Source organism: Sinocyclocheilus anshuiensis, unplaced genomic scaffold (genome assembly GCF_001515605.1).
Source record: "Sinocyclocheilus anshuiensis isolate Anshui unplaced genomic scaffold, SAMN03320099.WGS_v1.1 scaffold833, whole genome shotgun sequence".
NCBI lineage: Eukaryota > Metazoa > Chordata > Actinopteri > Cypriniformes > Cyprinidae > Sinocyclocheilus > Sinocyclocheilus anshuiensis.
This window is the reverse complement of record NW_015557088.1, coordinates 41,430-62,232: the sequence shown is the minus strand read 5'-3', so window position 1 is coordinate 62,232 and position 20,803 is coordinate 41,430. Positions and strand designations below refer to the sequence as shown.

At 39.3% G+C, this 20,803-nt stretch overlaps 1 pseudogene; it reads right to left on the bottom strand.

The window, feature by feature from the left end:
- Nucleotides 1-20,803, bottom strand: part of LOC107677037 (ERC protein 2-like) — a 108,681-nt pseudogene that overhangs the window by 55,672 nt on the left and 32,206 nt on the right.

Genomic DNA, 20,803 nt, shown 5'->3' with positions numbered 1-20,803 from the left:
TATAAACAGCCTCTAATGTTTACTAAGATAATTGGGGAACATTGAAAATGCACAAAACTAGCATTCAATAGTTTCATATCGCTGTTATTTTTAGTGTACTATGTGCTGCTCTCAGGGCAGGAGTATTCAATAGTTTCATATCGCTGTTATTTTTAGTCTACTATGTGCTGATCTCAGGGCAGGAGCATTCAATAATTTCATATCGCTGTTATTTTTAGTGTACTATGTACTGCTCTCAGGGCAGGAGCATTCAATAGTTTCATATCGCTGTTATTTTTAGTCTACTATGTGCTGCTCTCAGGGCAGGAGCATTCAATCATTTCATATCGCTGTTATTTTTAGTGTACTACGTACTGCTCTCAGGGCAGGAGCATTCAATACTTTCATATCGCTGTTATTTTTAGTGTACTATGTGCTGCTCTCAGGGCAGGAGTATTCAATAGTTTTATATCGCGGTTATTTTTAGTCTACTATATGCTGCTCTCAGGGCAGGAGAATTCATTTGGGATAGTATGGGAAGGGAGCAGGAGAGCTTATTTTATTTTATCTTAATATTTGATGCTTTAAGATTGGTACCAATGTTCTCTATAGGTAAGGCTAATGTTTTCAGATGTTTTTTCTGTGAGCCTATCCCTCTGTCTTCAAGGAACATTTCCGTCAGAGAAAAAATTAATGGTAAGTAAAACTTTTTTTTTGCATGTGCTTTTAATTACATGTATATACAATCTATATTCTTAATAAACCGGGAAAAGGGTGTAGTCTCCTACAATATGTAGTTGCTCTAGAAAAATTGTATTCTGTGATCATTGCATATTGTTTTAACACAAAAAATATAAAATACTAAAACAATAGTTTAAAAACACTTTAGAAGAAGGAGCGAAAATTACCAATTTTTTACCCATGCAGTCTTACAAATTACGAAGTCTGGAGGACTGCATGGATGCAGCATTGGAAGGATTGGACCCTATCCACTTTACATGGAAAGTTTTGAATCCCTTGTAGAAAACAACAAAGTATCTGATGAGGTAACATTTCTCTTGTCTTTTATAATTCAACTTATCTTTTCATATGTGTATGTAAATAATGTTTTAAAGGGATAGTTCACCCTAGAGCTGCACGATCTGGATTGCTTCAAATACAGACCATGATTCTCCCACGATTCAGAATACACATTGTTGTTTTTCACAGTTTTAGTCATCTGGTCTGTTTAGTTCGTCTGTGCTCATATTTGGTTATGTTCCTGTCCTAGTTTAGTTCATTGATTCATTAGCACTCATTAGTTAATTCCCATCACCTGTGTGTCATCATCTGTCTGCCTATTTAAATATATTATATTTATATTTATGATCACTCCTTAGTTCTAATCTTCGTCCGGTTTTACGTTCGTATAGGTGTGTGTCTACCCATCATCTCTGTGGATTATCTTGTCTTGGATGTTATTAAACTACTTATTGATTCTATCATCATTCTCGTGTGCTTTCTTCGACACAGCCGTGACAGAAAACCAGACCTTAAAAAAGTTAAAGTAGCGACGCCCCTTCTCTCTGTTTTGTTTCCGTTTGTTGTCAGTTTTTATTTTCTTCGTTGATGGATTACCTGCAAGATCTCCTTCCCCTCCTGAAACAGGAACATCATCCCGATGTCCTCCTCCTGCTGCTGGAGCAGAGGGAGATGCCTCTCAAGGTCCACTCGGCGATCTTCGTGGAGGTCGCCAACCATTCCAGTAACCCGGACAGCAGCCTCTGCAGATTCTTCCTGACAACGAGGATTGCAGAGCGCAGTTGTCCGGAGGTGGACCTCGGGATTCATTTGCCGCCTTTGTGGAGTGGGTGCTGGTGAGCAAAAAATTGCCGTTGACGATCGGCCCTGCCGGGGAGCATCTCACCAGTCCCACTCCAGACCCAGAGCCCAGCAAACCATCACCCCGTTGCGCGGAGCCTAAGACAGAGCCCACCGCAGACGGAGAGCCAGAGCCTGCCGCGACCGACGAGCCATCGCCAAAGAGAGCGAAAGAGCTGAGGATCGCCTCGGAGCTTGAGCCTGACCCGTCTGACACGGTGCGAGAGCCGGCAAATGAGCGTGTGCCAGTGGAAGATGCAAGGGAGCACGAGGGCTTGGAGGAAAGCCCCGCCCACTGCACCACCGCTGAGGGTGAGCTACCGCTGGACTCAGTGGACTCAATTGACTCTAATGTGATTTATATGTGAACATGCCCGTTCTTCTCCCGCCATCCTTTGAACATTCTGTCTGTCCCTGTGCGACCATGGAGGTCGTTCCCCTGTCTGCTATGCTCCCGGTGTTGGGAGTGGCAATCTGGTGTGTGTGGGCAGCACACACCATCCCTGAAAACTATTGAATGCTCCTGCTCTGAGAGCAGCATGTAGTACACTAAAAATAACAGAGATATTAACTATTGAATGCTCCTGCCCTGAGAGCAGCACATAGTACAGTAAAAATAACGGAGATATTAACTACTGAATTCTCCTGCCCTGAGAGCATCACATAGTACACTAAAAATAACAGAGATATTAACTATTGAATGCTCCTGCCCTGAGAGCAGCACATAGTACAGTAAAAATAACGTATATCGGCTTCACAGACAGCGGGGTAAGTTAGCACTGGAAAAGCATGTTTTACCCCAGTTATCCCATTAGCAGCTTTGGTGCGGTGAACTGAAGCAGTCAAATCAAAATGCATACGATCAGATATTTAGACGATGATTATTAGTTTTGTGCATTTTCAATGTTCCCCAATTATCTTAGTAAACTTCGGAGGCTGTTTATGTGTGATTTTTAGATTAATATTTTTTGATTTATATTAATAAAGTATATCGTAAATTCACTTACCTTACAATAAATGCGATCTCCGACGAGCAGTCGATAACGTATCTCTGTAGATTCCCTCCAAATTTCCAAACGTCTTGACCCCGCCTCTGATCCAATTTCATTGGTTGAATCTTTCAACCAATCATTTTCCTTTCTGCCCTTAGAACAACTTTGAGTAAGTAAAACTCCCATGAGCTCAACCAAGGCCTCTCTGACTTTGTCAGTTTGGTACCGTAGAGGCTCAATGCTGTTGAATCTACTCTCCCATCCTGTCTCACTCCATGACTTGAGCGTGATCTGGACATGCTGCTTAAAAATGGCCCACCTCTGAGAAGCAGCAGAGAACAAGTTGTAAAGCTTCTGAACTATGCCAAAGAAGCTGATGGCATCTACTGACTGCTTTGCTGAATCTGCAACCATTAGATTTAGGGTGTGTGTTCCACATGGAACATAAAGAGCACGAGCATTTCTTTCAAGCAGCCTGGCCTGCACTCTTTTATTTTTCCCCTTCATGTTGAAGCCATTATCATATGACTGACCCCTGCAGTCTTTAAAACAGATGCCCAGCTCCTCCAGCTTGTTCAAAATCAATGAAGACAGGCCAAGGCCAGTGGACTCTGGAGCAGGGAGGAAACCCAGAAAGTGCTCTTTAATCTCTGGGGGTGTTGACGTGGTGACAATTCTGACAACAACCAACATTTGTTCCTAGTGACTAATGTCTGGGGTGCAGTCTAAAATGATAGCAAAACACTTTGACTGCTTAATTTCTGGCACCAGAGTGCTAAGTATTTTCCCAATACAAGCATAATACAAGCAATGAGTTCATTTTGAATTGTTTTCCCCAAGTAGGTAGTGTGATTTTCACCAAGGCTGATGCGTCTGATGTGGTCATTTAAAACTGGATCATACTTTGCAAGAAGTTCTACCTCTTTCAGAAAATTGCCATTGTTCGGACTGTTGATGGTGTCTGCTGATCGTCTGAGAGCAAGGTTTCTTTCAGCCAATAATTGAATGATGCTGATCAAACGTTTGAATACCTCTCTCCATCGATTCTGCTCTGCTTGCAAGAGAGCTATCACAGTGTGGTCAATTGTTTTTCCTGCTTTAAGTCGACGCTCTAAATCCTTCCATGCTAACAAATGTTTAACGTGATCTGGGCTGGTTTCATGGGACTTTAATATTGCACTGATATTGACTCAGTCATTCTGACCCTCTGTGGCAAGCTTTGATTACTTTCTCAAAAACAACTTGCAGCAAAAGCAGTACACTGCATCACTCTGCTTCGAGTATGTTAACCATTCACATTTAACTTTCTCACCATTTGCAAGGTTTCGAAACATGTGATGGTAGTGAAAGCTTCTGTGCAAATGGGACTTGTGGAATTCAAAGTCTCTGTCTACCTTTGCAGGACCTCTGTAAAATAAGTCATCCCTTACTTGGTCAGACAGTTTTGATGGCCACTGAGCAGGATCAATTGGTGGTGGAGCAGAAGTCCAAGTAACCGAAGAGGTCGGTTGGCTTAGATCAGCAGTTGCAGTAGGAGCTGTGGGGTAAGATTAGTTGGGAAATGTTCAGCTACTTGTGTACAAAACATTTGATTTAACAACAGAGATAGAAACACATTGTGGCAACAAACAAAACTTACCAACTGTATCACTGGAATCAGCAGGGATGAACACCGGGTCGGGATGTTGTATCACCCTTAGTATGGCACGATATAATGAAGGGCCTAACTTGAAATAAAAACATCAGCATCATTGTGATTAGTTGTTTTCTTCGTTTTTAAGTGATAAATATTATACCTACATCATACATAAGATACATTTGTTGTAAAAAAAATATATATATTAATTTAACATTGGCAATATATAGTTAACTTACCAGCAACATCATCCATTGTGATATGCCGCTCGCTATGCTCTACTGAAGCAGCAGTAGAGTCACCTCCTCCAGCTGTTGAGAATGAGATTATAATGTAATCATAAATACAGTATGCATTAAGTGCAGAGTAGATGAAACAAATTAATCATAAGTTAATATTAAAGCACAACAGGAGAGCACAGTGAATTGTGATTATAAAACTTACTTTTTATTGGCAAGAGGAAAATTAGCTATGTTGAAGTTGCACACAAAATTATTCAAAGGTAGACAGTGGGAAATATTCACTTACTTGTGTCATCTCTGGTGTCAGCCTCCTGAGATGTTTCTCCACAACCGCCACCACCACCAAAATATTTAAAGCTGCAGTCCGTAACTTTCTTTGGTTAAAAATTATCCAAAATCAATATTTGAGCAAGAGCATTGTCACGGTTGTGCCAGGAGGAAGGCGAAGGAGACAGCTGGTGCAAACCAAACTTTCAGTTTAAAAATAAAAAGGCAGAATGACAATCGGAAACACAGCGTAGAATAATTGTGACCGGACAACCAAAGACTGAACAAACTGGGGCTTAAATACAAGACAAACGAGGGTAATAAACTAGACACAGATGATACAGGTAAACTAATAATTAAACAATGAGCAAAGGAACTAATGAAGACAGGAACATGACCAAATAAGGAAAAACAGGAACCGACAGGAAACACAATGAAAACTAAGACAAAACAAACTGAACATGTGATAAGCATAACCAGCCAGTGTTCAAAACTATCGCCTTACTTTAGCTCGATTCACAATGGTAAGCTTATAATAATGTTTTCTAATTTGAGTGGTACGGGTAGATTTTCGTGGGAAATTCGAGCATGCTGCTGCATCATTACATCATTTCTGTAAACATAAAGATTGAGTCCCGGCTAGTAGGCTATGGCATGTGAGGATACTGCAGGTGGCGGATCATTTATAGCCTTTTCTCACAGCAGCTGGAATAATTAAATGTATCGTTTTGATGGCGGATTGTAATCCATTAAGGATTATGTGTTTAGGAAACACATGTGTGACTAAAATTTTATTATTCCAGTTTTAAATTTGCATCTGATTACAGATAGCCCGGGATTACACAGGATTTGTATTTTAAAGAGAAGCAGTTCGAAGGAAGAATAATTTGCTTTTCTGGGTTAAAAGAATTTCTTAATATGAAATTCGAATGGTATGACAATTAGAGATTAGACTGTACAGAAATTGAAATCTACACGCTAATACACACTATATACACATAGTCACGTAATGCTGAAGTTGTTAACATTACCAATTTGAGAACAAAGTATAACAATAATAATCATTTGCACGGTTAGATGTGATATGAGCTAATCGATCGTTAGATTTAATCGCCATTGGTAGCGTGATTTGTTGTAATGTTTTTTTTCCTCACTTGGTCAGAACAAACATGACAGATTTGTTACTTACTTGTTCTGATGACAATATCCGGTGAAAATTCTTATTTGGGTCATATATTCCTAGACGTAGGCGAGAATCTGTGATTCCTAAATACAGTATCCACACCGGTGAGGTGACTGACAGCCACACATTCACTTCAAAACATTAGATTCATCCGCGCTGGAGCTGTGCCGGAGCACAACCCCTGCAAGGAAGATAATTCCGCAAGTAACTGCAATTGCAGGTTTCAAACAGAGATGGCGACAAAGAGGCAAAACTTACGGACTGCAGCTTTATGAATGACTCCTCCTGAGAAAGTGAAATTTTGTTTTTTTTTACAATTTGTGTGCACAGAAAATAGTGTTAAGAGTAAATTAAAAGAATTCCAAGGTTAAATTACATTATTTACTTATTGGTTTGTTTAACTGTTACATACTGTTCATATTTTAAATCTTCACAGCATGGAGTGAGAACTTTTTACATTTTATAATTGCATTGTTTACTAAAATTTCTACCACAAATCCATTTTGCATTCAGATGTCTTGTATTGATCCTTCATTAATGTTTCAGAGAGCACAGAGTGTTTTCTTAAGGTTTAACTGAGGCCCGGTTTCACAGACAGGGCTTATATTAAGCCAGGATTAGGCCTTAGTTCAATTAGGACATAACTTTTATAAACATTCCTTAGAAAAAACATTACCAGTGTGCATCCTGAGACAAAACAACAGTACTGACTTAATTTAAGGTATGCCACTGCAAGATGCTTTCAGTTAAAGCAGCTCAATAATGCATTTTAGACTGGGACTACAGCTTAAGCCTCGTCTGTAAAACCAGGCAATTTAAAAAGATAAAATATGTCATATTAGTATACAATGTTTATTAGTCTTTAATGACCTATTTTCAATAAAGACCAGATTAGGTCTTTAACGTCAACGTATCGTTACCACTTAAAAATTATGTTACTAAAAATTACCTTGTGCTTGTCTCTTCTCATCGTCATTCTTCTTTTTTTTCCTTTTTTCTGTGCCTGAAGGATAGATTCGTTTCATTTTTGCGGTCCAATTTTCAAAATAAATCAAAGTCCAGGGAAGGGACAGGTGGCGGGAGCGAGCGGGCACGCAATGAGGCAAAGGCCATGTATATCAGTGACAGCAGCGCGCTTTGCAACGTAATGACTCAGACCACTAGTGGGGGCCACCTAGTTGTGGTGGGGCCCTAAGCAGCCGCTTAGTTAGCTTATAGGGAGGGGCGGCTCTGCAGATCAGGTACACACAATAGTTCACTAGCGTTAAGCCATTCGGCAAAGCCGGCCCAGGCTCACATAGATAGCAAACACACAGTCTCACGGCTCTCCGGAGCAGCAGCAGTACATATGTCTTGGCAATAGATCTGCTTGTTCTTGTGGGGTTTATCTTTTATATTTCTTCTGCCTTATAGGGATGATTTTAAGCATATTATTGTATAGCAGCAGCACACATATTTAGTTGTTTTGTTTTCTTCTTCCAGCTTTTTGGGGGGGTTATTTTATATGCTATTTGTGCAGCAGCAGTATGTCTTAAATACTCACTGCACCGTATCGCCATATGCATTGGCAGTAGCAAGTTCCTGTACTTGCTTGCATCAGCAGCAATAATCTACAACTACAGCAATAACCAACAGCAGCATCAATTCAGCAGCAGCACCAGCAGCGTAGCAGATCTATTCCGCCAAGACCAAATACATTAACACATTGATATATCCATTACCATGCTAAAATCTTCAGAGAGTTGTCATGATTGAACTGTGGTTTTCTGAATTCCAATTGACTGCCAGAGGTGGTGCATAAATTCTGTACAACTTTCTTGTTTATTAAGAGTGACAAATAGTACTGGCAGTCATCTGGAATTTACAGAACCACAGTTACCTACATAACTAGCATTCTGTTTCATTCCTTCTGACTGCCAAAAGGCAGTGCTTAAGCACTAGTGGATGACTTCTACCAACATAGTCATGAATGTCACTCACTTGAAAAACAGTCAAGGGAAAAAGTCAAAACTGCTCCTTAAGTCCTATCAAACTCACAGCAGGCTGTAGCAGCACTGACTGTGGAGAGGTGAGCAAAAGTACATGAAGAAGCCCAAGTAGCATCTGCACAGATATCTGCCATGGACACACCTCTAAAAGTAGCTCAAGATTCAGACACAGCCCTAGTAGAATGACAAGAGATATGTTCCTCCTGGCAGGGGCTTTTGGGCCTTCTTTTATATTGTAGTGATCACCTCCACTATCCAATTCAATAATTGCTGCTTTGCAAAGATATAGCAGCACCTTTCCTGATGCCACCATTGCAAACAAATAGCTGATATGTTTGTCTAAGATGAGGGTAGGAGCCACATAACACAGGACAGGACAGGTGATCCTTGACACATCTAACTGGCATGAACACTAAAATGCAGCCTGTTTCACAAACTGAGAAAACTTTAAGAAGAAAAGATGAATTTGGAAGAAGCACAATGTCAGAATCATCTGGCAACTAACATAAGCATGACTCACTAACAGACAATGCATGTTACTCAGTGACTTGCTTATGCCGAGTTCACACTGCACGATTTTAGCCCGATTTTTCACTCGCCGACAGGTTTCGCGAAATCGCCGACAAATGCCCGAAATCGGAGGCAAATCGGTGCTTGTTCACGCGAGTGACAATCACGCAGTGTGAATTATCAAAGACGCGATCTGAGGGAATCGCCGATGCGTCGCCGACGCCCGCGAAATATTTGGCATGCTAAATATCTGGAGCTGTCGGCGATTCACAATCATGCTGTGTGAAATGAGTTCTGACTGGAAACTACATCGGCGATGACCTACAGCCAATGAGAGACGAAGATACAGGGCAGCGGGAAGTTCGGGGAGGAGTTATAGACCAGAATATCCGTATTTTAATAGATATATGAACAATTATATCATACAGAAACAAGCACAAACATTTGGCAATGTGAACACAGCAGCAACTGAATGCTTCCCCAGATAGTCACGCAGTGTGAAAACAACGGCGATCCGACGAGTTTGAAAATTGTGTAGTGTGAACTCGGCATTAGTGGAAGCAGTGGTCAAGAGAAAAGCAGTTTTCACAGACACTCAAGTTCTGAGTTTGCATGTTGTAATTATGTGTTGTGCAAGGACGTGAGCACATTTTACAAAAAGGAATCTCATGTTTACTGCAATACCTGCATGGTATGAATTCACTTTTAAACACTTCTGATTGGCCACAGGGTGTTCACAAAAATGCCCATAGTGGTTTTTGAAAGCAGCTGTCTATCAAATGTATCTCTAGTATTTAGAAGAAAGATTAAAGAAAAAATGAAATAATATCAAAAATGGGTCAGTGAAAGTTTGTGTTCATACTCACTTTAACTGCAGGATCTCTGTTAGCTGTTTACTGTGATCAGATCGTATCCTGCTCAGCTCATTGTCACGTTCAGACAGAGCATTCTGCGTAGATGACAACCGTTGTCTTGTGGCGTCTAACTCTTTTCTGGTTTTGTCTAGAGCCGCCATCAAATCGTCCAACTATGAGAGTAAAATTATATGAGCACAGTGTACTTATCATGCAATATTCATGTATATCCTTTTAATCTTCCATTTTCTCTTTATATTCTAAATTACAAACACGGTCTAAACTATTAACACATAAACAACTGTACTTTTCACATTTTTATTCAAGACATTGTGTGATCAGGGTAGGCTGGAAAATGTAAGTGACCCATTGTGCTACAACTTCTCCAAAAGTTTACTGGAGTCAGTTAAGGAGATGGGATTTGGAAGTGCCCCTTAAATAAAGGCACACAAAGCTTAGTTACTGATGGATCTGGTTTTCTGAAAAAAGACTGGTCAGTGTGAACAATGCTTCAATCCAAAAAGCTTAAAATGCAATACAGAAATTCACGAACTTGGAAAATGCTTGTCTTACCTGTCTTGACGTAGTCGGACTCATTTCTCCAGCTTGGCCTGGATTCACAGAATGTTTTTGGTTCTGCTCCTTCATTTGTCTGCAACACAGAATATTTGAATGATTGCATAGAAAGGTGTTCTGCATCACATTATAAGTGCTCTTTGGCAGAGTGCTCAAGTGAGCAATTATACTTGATGTTGTGTGGGTCTGACCATTCATGTCTGTCACTGCAACTACAAGTATGTTTGGGGGGTCAGGTGCCCAAAAAAAATCTGATAAAGAACTATTAGCTTATACGATTCCAGAAAAAAGGTGCAGCTGATTATGCATAGATCAACTGCAGCCGTCTACCAGGAGATTTTAGAGTACTTCATGCTTCATTCTGCTGACAAGCTTTTTGGAGATGCTGATTTCATTTTCCAGCAGGACTTAGCACCTGTCCACAGTGCCAAAACTACTTCTAACTGGTTTGCTGACCATGATATTGCTGTGCTTGATTGGCCAGCTAACTCGCCTGACCTGAACCCCATAGAGAATCTATGGGGTATTGTCAAGAGGAAGATAAGTAACATCCGATCAAACAATACAGACAAGCTGAAGGCCGCTATTAAAGCAACCTGGGCTTCAGTAATGCCTCAGCAGTGCCACAGGCTGATCACCTCCATGCCACGCCGCATTAAAGCAGTAATTCATGCAAAAGGAGCCCCAACCAAATATTGAGTGCATAATTAAACCTACTTTGGAGATCTTGAACATTTCTGTTTTGTAAATCTTTTTTTGATTGATCTTTGAGAAAATATTCAATTTTTTTGAGATACTGAATTCTTAATTTTCCTAAGCTGGAAGTCATAACCATCAGAATTAAAACAAACAAACAAACAAAAAAAATGTTTGAAATATTTCAGTTTGTGTGCAATGAATCTAGAATATATGAAAGTGTTTTCTTTTTAAAATAAATTACAAAAAATAAAGAACTTTTCCATGATATTCAATTTTTTTTAGATACACCTGTATAATGCTACAGTATGTAACTTAAACATTCTTTTCCCCTGCTGATGTCACAATGTGCCCAACTACAGTTTATTACACCTTACGAAAACTATATTTTGTTATTTTCTCCATCACATATTAAATGATAATCCAGGAATAAAAATGTGTAGCGTCTGGACCAATCAGACACACCATTTTTCATTTTCAAGTAAATACTTACAGCGGATCTAAATATTTATAATTAATTATAACTAGTTATGATTAATTATTCATATTTCCCCTTTGAGCTGATTCGCTGCAAATGCTATTTTTTTACTTTACATTTGTAAATCTTTAAGATTTTTACCTTGTTATACTTCATCACTGTTACATCATGTAACATATACCCTTTCTACCTAAAAACTAGGCTCATAATAGACTTCTTTCATAAGCAGTTAATTTAATTTGTGCATTATATTCCAATTTTCTATGATTCTCTTTCTCATTAATTAAATTGCCTTGTCATTTTTAGAGCTGGTTATAATAATAATAATAATAATAATAATAATAATAATAAATGTGTTCAACTAAAGAAAGACTGTCATGTGCATTTAGAATGACAAGAGGATGAGTAAATGACATTTTGACTCACAGTTTAATCTTGGGTAGACTAATGAAATTCTCAAAAACTTGCTAAATATGTGCTAGAGTGAAATTACCCTATGAAAAATTATTTAATAGTTGGCATATACCTCTCCAGCTCAATGATTCTCTTGTCCTGCTCCAGACGTTCAGACTGCAGCTCCCGCAAAAGAGCCAGCAATCTCTGGACTTCAGCATTAGACTTCTCCACTTCCTCTTTATGATGGACAGCTTCTGTTTGGAGAACCTGCAGTTGCTCTGACAGCTCAGGGTTCCAGCGAGCAACATGCTCAGCTTCACACGCCTTCACTCAAGCCAAAAAAAACAACAAAAAAAACACAGGGTCAATAAGGTTTGTATACTTATATCATGGTAAATCTATACATGTGTTCAAAAAACCACCACATTTAAGAATTGTATGAGCTGTGCAGGTAAACTTCGCACTTGTGACTGACACTAAAGGTTGTGGTCTTTAGTGTTCTTGTTAGCATACCTATCTCCCATACTAGTTTACAGTCATTTGAATTCAATAGATTCCTAAATGCCATTTAAAATGTGTTTCCAAAAGTGGATTATAATGTCGCAACCTTCTCAAAGATAGGGGAAGAAATATTCTGAACATTACAATGTCCAGAGGGTCAATGAAGCATAATGTTTCAATCTAGCCAAAGCCAAAACACACCATGGACAAAATTTTAACCCCAATTTAGGGTACCCAAAAGTTCTCTTTCAAAAAATCGATCGGCATCTCACTATGGGAAACACTTCAAGCATGAGACTGTGGAAGCACCAATTACACCACATCTTACCAAAGGGGAGACCAATCACAGCTCATTACCAGGAGCCCACCCCCTCCCTATACATATCGCTGTGATTTCTGAAATGGCATTCTTGATCTCTTCCCTGTGAACTTTCCTTCAGTATGTAAGCTCCGCTGTACCATTAAGGTCGATGTTGCCGAATGCAGGGCAGCTAGAATCTATTGTGGATTTATCTGTTTGTCACTTAGTTTTTCTACTTTGCTTTCAACTCTGTGGTCTCCTAACATAGCTAACGTGTCAAGGTGAGCTACATTTCTGACCAGCTCACCATGTTGGTGTCTAAGATGCCCCTCTCACTCATATCTTGCAACATGTGGATTTGTGATCTCCAGCAGGGATTCGCATCTGATGTGTATTGCATGCATGTGTGTCAAACATGCTCAGGCCGCACTGGTGGATGCAGAAAGTTGTGCACATGTAACCCCCTGGGTCCTACTTGCATCCGCTCTGAGTGGGACTCGAACTTGGGTCACCGGCATGGGAGGCGGGCACACTAAAAAGGAGGCTCCCTCTCCCTCTCCCCTCAGGTTTTTTCTTTGTTGAGGGACATTATGGATGCTTATGGATTCCTTCAGCTGATAGTGGAAGGCGACGAGGTGGAGAGAGCTGATATGAGGAGGTGTTAGCTTGCCTTCACAGTGATGACCTGGATAATGAGGAGGATGACGCTATCCTGTCTGCGGCCCAAACATCCAGGCCCATGAGCAGGCAGAGTGGCAAATTGGTGTCGACTGTGGTGGATTGCAACTTAGATGAGGTTTGCAAGCATGTGGCAGCAGCTGTTGCGAAGTCTAGGTCTGCTGACCTAGATGAATCTGCTGATTCCATCTCAGGAGATACAGTAGATCAGGCAAACGCAAAGTGTCCACTATATTTCTCTCACAAGGACAGAAATGTGCCTTTGGGTGTTAGATGTTTTGCATAGTCTAACTCTATGCATTCCCACCGTTTGCTCTAACTTCACCGATCCTAGACCGAGTAAGAGAAAATGGGTTACCTCTCCTTCTGATAGCCCCTCGTTGGCCGGGAAGGCTGTGGCTAGCAGAGATTCTTCAGCTCCTTCAGGGAGAGCCCTAGCCACTCCCATGGTGCAGGGACCTGCTGTCACAAGTGAATGGGAAGGTATTTCACCCCCACCCAGAGCCAATTTTAGTTGGGTTGGCAGTGAGGTTACACTACTGCCTAACCCAGCTTTCATTCCCGAGGTCAGTGATTCAGCTTATAACTTGCACTACCTTTTAACCTCCTCCGTTTTCTTCAGAGGAGGAGCATAAACTGCACATTTTGCATCCTGTATGAGCGCTACGCAATTATGTAAACAAGACACAATTATTTAGGAAGAATTATCAGTTATTAGTTTCATCGGCCATACAATGTGAGGGTAAACCAATCTCCTCTGAGCACCTTTCCCATTGGATGGCGGAGGCTATTGAGTTGGCTTAAACAGCTATGGGACCGCACCAGCGCATTCACCGACCCCAGAGGGTTAATTCCCTGGTCGGCTTAAGAGCTCATTCTACAAGAGGTATGGCTACCTCTTGGGTATTGTTTAAGGGGATTTCAGTGGGAGATACAGAATGAGGTATCTCACCAAGCTTCCCTACTTGCATTACATGGAAGAAGAGCATGCTTAGAAGCTGGGATCACAGCAATATATATACATATCATAATCATAATCATGTAGTGTGTTATCAAAATGCCATCTGAGAGAAGTGCCGATGAGTCATTGATGCCTGAGTCATACCTGCTGGTGACTCAGAGTCCTGCAGTGTGAAATGTGTTTTGAATGCAAATGACATTGGCGACGATGCCAATGAGCGAATGAGAGAGCATGATACAGGGCAAGGGAAAGTTCAGGGGGTGGAGTCATAGGTCTGCAACAAAACATCAGCATGCATTGCTCTCCTTCAGCACACATCTCTCCTTCATAGTCTTTCTTTTTTTCTGCTTGATCTGTCTGCAGGCTTCAATACTGTGACCCACCAGATCCCTCTATCCACTTTCTCTGACTTGGGCATCACAAGTATGGCACTTTGGTGGATCCAGTCTAACCTCACAGGCAGATCTTTCAGGGTTTCATGGAGAGGTGGGGTGTCTTAGTCACATCAGCTAATCACTGTTCCTCAAGATTCAGTGCTCACTCCTCTTCTTTTTTCCTTTTACACAACCTCACTGGGCATGATAAAGGCAAATGGCTTCTCCTACCACTGCTATGCAGACGATGAACAGATCTATCTTTCATTTCAACCTGATGATCCCACTGGCTCAACCTGTATTTCAGACATATTTCAGACATCTCTACTTGGATGAAGGACCATCTGCAACTTAACTTTACAAAGACTGAACTCTTTGTAATCCCTAGAAACCCATCAGTTGACCACAACATCATAGTGCAGCAAGGAACCTGGGGATAGTGTTTAATGACTATTTCAAGACTGGACTACTGTAATGAATGGTGGGCCTTCCAGCAAGCACAACTAAGATTCTGCATATGATCCAAAAAACTTTCCACTGGCTCCCAGTTATGGCCAGAATCAAATGTATGTTTTTAATGCTTGCTTTCAGGACCACTGGAACAGCCCCTCCCTACCTTAATTCACTACTACAAATGTGTGCTCTGGTCACTGAATAAGTGATGCTTTGTTGTTCCTTCAGAACAAGGAAAAAAAACTCTCCAAAACCTTCGCCCTCTCTGTTCCTCATTGGTGGAATGAGCTGTCAACCTCCACCTAAACTGATAAAAGCATCACATCCTTCAAACAGCAGCTGAAGACACACCTCTTTTGCAAGCACTTAAGTACTCCTCGCTCTAAAAATAATGCACTTACACACACAAAAAATATTATCTGCATTTCTCCTCTTATCTAGCTTGGTTTCTAATCTTGTTGTCTAATAAACCTAGCATTGTGTATTATGACTGTTGTTGACTCTTTGACAAATTGCTTTGTTCCTCTTTTGTACATTGCTTTGGATAAAAGTGTCTGCCAAATAGATACATGTAAAATTGAAATGTAAATACTACATTTTTCATCTAGTGACTTCTTTTTTTTAACATGATCTTGCTCATAACTGTGACTAAACAAATGCCAGCACAGTAAATATGCAGAGGCCTGTGGGCTACAGCAGATTATTTTCATTGGATTTTGTTAATCAGCGCTTCAAGCATCCTGACACTGTTATTAACGCTGTAAAGTCTCAGGATTGTTTATGACTGCTTCTCTTGGGAAAGTGCCACTATATGTGGCACCATGTCAAAAAAGCAAGAAGGTATTATTTTCCTAGATTGATGTCTGTATGCTCAAGAGAACATAAAAGAAAACATTCAAATAAACTTTGATTGCCTAACAGATTGTCCCAGCATGATGAACAATAAGGACAGATTGTGCAAAGGGAAGATGAGGACATCTATAAAGTATATTTATTCTCTCTCCCTCTTTCACGCTCTGTCAAAGACTATTGGAATTGAGTATTACTAAAGCAAGGCTAAGTATTACAGAAGGTAAAATGTGCCCCTGATCCACAAAACCAGTCATAAGGGTCAATTTTTTGGGTCAATAAAATCAATTCCATTGATGTATGGTTTGTTAGGATATGACAATATTTGGCCGAGATACAACTATTTGAAAATCTGGATTCTGAGGGTGCAAAAAAATCCAAATATTGAGAAAATCGCCTTTAAAGTTGTCCAAATGAAGTTCTTAGCAATGCATATTACTAATCAAAAATTAAGTTTTAATATATATACAGTAGGAAATTTACAAAATATCTTCATGGAACATGATCTTTACTTAATATTCTAATGATTTTTGGCATAAAAGAAAAATCAATAATTTTGCCCCATACAATGTATTTTTGTCTATTTGCTACAAATATACCCCAGCGACTTAAGACTGGTTTTGTTGTCCAGGGTCACATATTAAGTGCACCAAGTGACTGTGATATTGAGGAGTCCCTAAGGATGAATTGCACCCACAGAGAGTATTATTTAAACGCCAAGTTCTGTCATGAAACTCTAGATGGCGCAGGCTGATGGGTCGTTAACGCAAACTGATGATATTCACAGCGTTAAACTACTTGGCACAAGCTGATTGGTTCATGTTGCATACACAACCAATGAGCTAAGGTTAGCATTCACTAGAGCACTTCACAGCGCGCTTGCAGAGTTCCTCTGAAAGCCTCCACCTTCCCCAGCTCCACCTGTATAGATCTGCTACGGGTTATACTTGTGCAGCAGCAGTATGTCTTAAATACTCACAGCACCGTATCGGCTAATGTATTGGCAGTAGCATGTTTCTGTACTTGCTTCGCAGCAGAAGCAACATTCTACAACATCAGCAATAACCAACAGCAGCAGCAGCAGCGTAGCAGATCTATTCCGCCAAAGATCAAATATATTAACATTGTCATATCCATTACCATGCTAAAATCTTCAGTGAGTTGTCATGATAGAAATGCACATGTTTGACTGAGCTGTTGCGCTTACAGTTGCCATTGGATTGTGTTAGCTGCTGAATTTCTTCATATCTATAATACACAGGCTGTGGTTAGATCCTCACCTCATCTCTCTCTCCATGACTTAACATTAAAACTTGAGCCAATGTGTGATTTACCTGAGTTAGTGTTAAATAGCAAAATGTAAGATAATATATATCTTTATTTATATTTTGATTACATCTCACAAATTATATAAAATCAGTGGAAATGTAAATATTCAATGTTCATGTCATATGTAATTGGTATGTTTTATAAACCCAAGTTAAACAGTGCAGTTGCTTAGTGATAACAATGCAGGTCTTTGAACTGAAATTCTAAATAAAATTGGTGCATCTTTTTAGTCAAGTTGACGGTGTCTGTGTCACACGAAATGGCCAACACCAACACAATTACAACCATCACCTTAACAACATGTTTGTGAGTGTTTGGATGTCAAACACAAACATTCTAACAATGACATTTAGAAAGCTGCAAATGAGCCTGCTGTGAAGTTTAATAACCATAGAAGGTTTAGGTGTCCTCTGACATTTCTACTCGAAGGTTTAGGTGTCCTCTGACATTTCTACTCACATACCTTTTTCTCTGAGAGACGCTCTTGTAGGGAGGCAAGTTGGCTTTTCAGTTCCTTATTTTCATTCTTATACATTTCTGCCTCTTCTATCTGTTGCAGAAGATAAAGTAGTGGTTAGTCATTTATATACGCTAAGTATTGTTTTGTTTTGTTTTTTGATCCACTTTTGGTTAAGAACAAAGATGGCAGCAGTTGAGAATAGTGATCCATTCCTAGATTGTGGTAGTTTGAAATCTAGAACTTTCTAAATTAAAGCTACATCTACAATGATGTACTAAAAACCTTTTTGTTTTTGAAAGGTTTTGCATGCAGATGACAACTTTGTGAAAACAATCAGCGTTCACATGGATGCTGTATTATGCCTATAGACCGAACACAACAACAAAAAAAGTGTTTTTGTAATGGTAACAGTATCATTTTCAGGTCCTCAAAATGCTGTTGTCATGTAAATACCAAAACACATTAAAGGGGTCATATGATGCTATTTAAATTTTTCCTTTCTCTTTGAAGTGTTACAAGCTCTTGGTGCATAAAGAAGATCTGTAAAGTTGCAAAGACTAAAGTCTCAAATACAGGGAAACGCTGTGTGTTTCGTTGTGAAAGCGAAACTACTTTGTTTGTTACTAGAGCTGATACGTGCTGGTCGCTGAGGAAATACATCAACTTCGTGCTGTGGATCGCCGGATCGGCTTTCACCGTGGGCCATTCCTCACTCAAGCCCGCCCACCGCTCACACAAGCCCGCAGTGTGTGACGCGTCTGAAAACGAAACTACTTTGTTTGGCCTTCCAAAAGAGGACACGACTTCAGAGCACACCTCGCTTTTCAGACCGATGAGCTTTGTAAAAATCGACGCGTTTCAGAAAGGCGGGGCATAGAGGAGAAACAATAATGTACAGTATGTGGAAAATAATGTGTTTTTTTAACCTTAAACCACATAAACACATTTCATTACACCAAATACACAAAATAATGTTCTTTTTAGCAACATCATATGGCCCCTTTAAAAGCTTTCTGTTATTAGTCGAAAACTGTGTTGTGTAGACAGCCCCTCAATGTGTCTCAATCTAAACGGTCAGTTTTTTGAGTAGGCATTGCAGCAGTTCTAGGGTCAGTAGATAATCTGGGCTTTTTGAAAACAACTTTTTAATAAATATATTTTAAAATAATGTTTAAATGTTACATCAGCAAGGTTTGTTCATTTATGCATGTATGTATTGTATGTGTGTATGTATGTATGAATGACTGTTACTGGAAATTAAATTTAAATGGACTCAGTTTCTTAGAAAATAATAAAATAATATTTGTATAAGAATATAACATTGTGTCTTAAGAGTTTTGCAAGAACTGCAGGTGGTCAGGCTGATGTCTTATAGAGTGCATGTGTGTTTTATTTTTTTTTCTGTGATATTCAGTTGATGGAATGCAACTCTTAGCAAAAGTCAACAAATCCTCTAGTTTCTTAATAATGTTTGATTTACATGTCAGATTTCAGCTCTGAGTTATTTAAATTGTGGGGAAAAATGACCTGACATCAAAACCTAGTGAGAAAAAAGGCAATAAATAAATAAATAAATACAATAAAAAGCATTTAAGTCATGGACTCCGAAATCCAGCAGTACCATTGAGAGGGCACAATTTTGCTTTTTTTAAATGACTTGCAGGTAAGTAATGCTCTGGGTTCAGGATCTGAACCACTGCCTTATGGTGTCTGATGTTTATTTGTATGATGTAACAGCTGACAGTAAATAAATGACACTGATGCTCTTTCTTGTTCTCTCATATACTGTATATTCAGCACCTTTTCAGAGAGAGCCTCTTTCAGCGTAATGAGAGCGGTGTCCGTGTTGCTGGAGTCAGCTTGCAGAGACGTCATTCTGTCCCCCAAATTGTCCAACTGCTTGTCTTTGTCTTTTAACTGCTCCTGCATGTTCTCAACCTGAGAGACATGGAGAAAAATAATCACTGTAAACAATAGCTAAATATATTAAATATATATGAATAGCCGATATATGAATAGCAAAATATATGAAATCAATATTACAGTACCATGCAGGGCTGAACATAATGCTACCAATGCTACAAAAGTTGAAACATAGCTGATAGACATAGAATAATTGCACTGTCTCAAAACTGTCTCACTTTGAACATACTGCTGCAAAATATATATAAATATATATAAAATATATATAAATATTCATTCTCCCTTACTCTACCCTGGCCTGCATTCCAGTCATTAACCCATAATACATTACCAAAAAGCTACAAAAGCCATTTAGAAGAGCAGGGATAACTCCCTGTGATGGTGTGATGTCGTCACAGAGTCCAGGTTCGCCCAAACAGTTAGCCGCCTCTATATAAGGCTCATTTTAGATCTAATCGACTACAACAAATTTATTACAAATAATATTTTTATTTTATTTGTTGATTTTTTTAAGCATTTGATACTATTGATCATTATGTTGAAGACCTTACATTTTATTTTGGTTTTGGAAAATATTTGTAAAAAAGCTATAGCAGGCACTATACCAGGGGTGTCCAAACTACGGCCCAAACAAAACACAAGCTCTACTGTCAACTCAACATCACACATATATACATAATAAATATATATATATATATATATAGGTAGAAGCATCCGGCCCCCCAGTGTTTCCACATCATCGAATCTGGCCCCCTTTAGGAAGAGTTTGGACACCCCTGCACTATACAATGACTGTAAGAGCTCAATTAAGCTATCATATGGAACAACATCAAGGTTTAAAATCAGTAGAAGTATACGACCATATCGTGTCATATCGTGTTCTCTTATGTCAGGTTCTTATTGAATAAATAACTTCAATTGAATAAAAATACATGCTGGCTATAAACAATCAAATGAAATCACTATCAACTAAATTCATAGATGGATTGTGCATAAATGTTAAGTTTAAATACAACATTTTAATGTAGAAATATTAAATGATTGCAAAAATGAAATAATTAGCTACTTTTTAAAATATGAAACTACAACCGCCAGTAGGTGGAAGCAAGTGACTGTCTTAATGAGTGAGTTGAATCCATAAGTCAACCAATTTGTTTAAAATGCTAATTAATTTAACTTAGTAAACGACTGTACTTACAGCCTGTTTGAACCATTTACTGGTCTGTGTAATGCTGAGAAACAAAACACTGTGTTGCTCGGAGACACATTGATGGGGCAAAACCGAATTTTGTGTCTGAACGTTACTCAGTAACTTGT